The 3,370-nt window shown below is 38.1% G+C and overlaps 1 long non-coding RNA gene across 1 annotated transcript in view; it reads right to left on the reverse strand.

Annotated features, from left to right (window-relative positions):
• LOC117959587 overlaps nt 1–2,088 on the reverse strand; it is a 13,552-nt gene extending 11,464 nt beyond the window's left edge. The window contains exon 1 of the long non-coding RNA XR_004659970.1: nt 2,069–2,088. This is a non-coding gene — a long non-coding RNA (uncharacterized LOC117959587). The remainder of the gene's footprint in view (nt 1–2,068) is intronic.
• Nucleotides 2,089–3,370: the final 1,282 nt, after the last annotated feature.

Below are 3,370 nucleotides of genomic sequence, written 5' to 3' on the forward strand. Positions count from 1 at the left end.
CCCCCCCCCCCCCCCCCCCAACTCTGACTTACGTATTAATAAAGTATACATTATTATTATTAAAGGGATCAATACCAAATTAGTAGCTTGTAAGTATCATTTCTACATCAGGTCCACTGAAAATAATTTTAATGGAGATGTGAATGGTTGTGCATGCAAGTTATTGAAGGCAACCTGTTTAGGTGTACCATAAGTCTGGCCCAACATGAGCTGGAATTGACTCCCCCCTCACCCGCAAGACCTGCAGGATAAGCATCCTGTATATATGATGGATTGATGGAAGGTTCCCTGAGGCAGAAATTGCGGTATTTTGGCTATATTTGATGTGTGCCAGTCATTTTTCCACTGCAAAAAAACCCCCAAATGATCCAGTGTTTTGCTTTATTATACTCACATACAGTCATAAATGACCTGACTGAACCAGAAAAACAAAACACTTCATGGTTCCAAAACCGATGTGCTCTCCTCATTTAAAAGCTATGTATAGGCTCATGCCTCATGCACAGACTCCCCATAAACATTTGGTTCTCAACGGCTTTACTTTTTATTCCAAAGTGGACCCAAAACCTCTTCATTTACAGGATATTTCTAACCAACCCCTTCCCCAGCTAATTCATTAATGTCTAATAAACAGTGTTTATATGGGATATCGGCAGTAAAGCTGACCACGAAGAGGTAGTAAATGTATATTTTCACTGTGGGAAATCTGATGCTAAGCATTATAATGGCAAAAGCATCACAGCCGATACAGAGATCAGAGTGAAATCACAAGTTTCATAATGAGGAAAAAGTGAATAGAGAACTAAAACTGACACCGGAGGCAATACTTAGACATATCCATGGAAATTGGACATGCTTCCTCCATGGTAACCTTTGTGTTGTCCTTGGGTCAAATTGACCTGTTTCAAAGTGTTTCATTTCAGAAATATGGATTTCTTTTAACCAAATTGCCCAAAAATAACATGGATGATTCCATACAACATTCTTTAGATTAATTAATGATTATTTTCATTGAATTGTTTGGGTGTTTTATTTAATCCTTTAGCATTTTAATTCTTTTTTTTAATGGTTTCCAAACAGTATCTGGACTAAACTTTGACATCTACCATCTGTGATCCACTACACATCCTCAGATCTTAACTATTAGCTAAAATAATTCATAATTTTGGCCTTTTTAACTAAAAACTCATGTATAATTTGATACAAATGAGATTTGTTGACCGTAAATTCCAAGAATGAGTGTAAAAACTATTATTAAACCAGCTCAGTTTTTTTTAAAAAGCACCCAAAGCTGGAAAAAGTGAAAAGTAAGTCAAAAAAAGGACAAAAACATCGCAAAAGCAAAAACATTTTTTTAATGTTGACCTGGAAGGGTAAGTTCATGGTTAACAGGAAGACATCACAAAGGATAAAGACAATATTTGTCAATAGACTATGAAGTAACATTTTATTTCAGATAGTTTTTTAAACCCCAAATAAGTCACGGGTCAGTTTGACCCGAGGGACACAAGAGGGTCCCGAAAGTGAAGACAACACAAGGGTTAAGCATCTCAGTCTGCTTAAATCTGATTGGATAAACTTCGATAGTTTGGCAGAAACCGTGTCGGGTTACATATGTAACCCTTGTTCCCCGAGATAGGGGAACTCGACACTTCCATTCAGGTGGACATCCCACGGCTGTCCTAACCTTTGTTGGCCATTTCCTTTGCGAGTTGTTGCCCCCCCCCCCCCCCCCAGGTGTGCAGACAGAGCGGAAGTACTGGGTGGAAATTAACTAAAGGTTCTTCTTCTTCGTTTTGTGGCGGGTTGCAACCATAAAATTATTCATGCAGCAAATAACGTTTCTATCAGCGTTTATCGCACAAGCCGTATGTCGATCAAGATTGCAACGTTGTTAGAGAAAACACAAGGAGGGGCTTTTTGCTACTTTGACGAAGGACTTTTTGGGTGATTTTGTCATAACATCTAAAAAGGAAAATATTAGCATATTAACAGCACTTTAACTTTACTGGAGGACTTCTGTATTCCTTCCATTCCTGATGGTCTCAACATGTGTTTTTCCACAGACCCATGACTGTGTTGAGGATGACACAGCTGTTATAATGATGTATCTAATATAACACTTGACACACAAACACACACTCGCACACACAGACAAACACACACATACACTCAAAAAGATCAAACATCTTAAGGTTCACGACAATACTTTTGATATTTACAGTGTTGTGCATTCTTTTGGGCTCAGACTCATGAAAGAAGATGAGTCTTGTCATGTGTCATTGACCACATAGCTGCCTCCACACACACAAAAAACACACACACAAACACCATACTTGAACTCTGTGCTGAGACAGTGATTCTATTTACATCTTTAAAAGGTCTTAAACCCTCTGTAACCCAGCCACATCTTCATTTAATGGATCTGCTATTAAACTTCCACGCAGAGAGACAACACACACACACACACACACACACACACACACACATAAGTCTTAATTACAAGGAGTTACAGTTTCAATGTGGACAACTGTGTGAACTTATTTAAAGTGCTCATTTTCAGGTTCAAAATTGTGTTTAGGTTATCTCAGAACAGGTTTACATGGTTTAATTTTAAAAATAATACTAGACAGTCAGAGCAGAGTATAAGGGCCCTGACAGTACCTAGGTAAGGACTACTAGCCAGTCAGAAGCAGAGTATAAGGCCCTGACAGTACCTAGGTAAGGACTACTAGCCAGTCAGAAGCAGAGTATGAGGGCTGGCCCTGATGACATGACACGGTCAAATTGGTATATTGCATAGATTTAAGACATTTCACATGTTTTCATTCATTTTTGCATTGAAACGCACAAAATTGAAGCTAACATTTGCGAACACAGTGTTCTATCCAAAATGGATATGCCAGCTGAAATTTTATAAAAACGGAACGTTTCCATAAGCGTTCCCAAACTTTGCGTCAATATTCATGAAATTCTATCAAATTTGACTGTTTCCATAAGGCATTTTTGATTCAACATTAATAAATGTGCATGAACACATGTGGCTCTAAACATGGCTTGTGTGTGTAAATGGCATTACTGACTCACTACACTGACTTTCTCTTGTCTAAAAAAAACCCAAATCCTTGTTCAACCTTCTACATTATGAAAATATGAGTTTATTAACTGCACCAGTTACAGGAAACCACAGGTAAGGAGAGAAGCGGACCCAGGAAGTGTATTATTGATGCATTTTCAGAGGTCAAGAAGGAGTCATACCTTGTGTGAGAGAAAGTCACTTAATTAGATTATATTGCCCTTGAAGTGACTCAGTTTTTATTATCGGTTCAGACACTTCATGTTGCTTCTCATTAAACAGATGTTTATTGTT

This window comes from Etheostoma cragini, chromosome 16 (assembly GCF_013103735.1).
Source record: "Etheostoma cragini isolate CJK2018 chromosome 16, CSU_Ecrag_1.0, whole genome shotgun sequence".
Classification (NCBI taxonomy): domain Eukaryota; kingdom Metazoa; phylum Chordata; class Actinopteri; order Perciformes; family Percidae; genus Etheostoma; species Etheostoma cragini.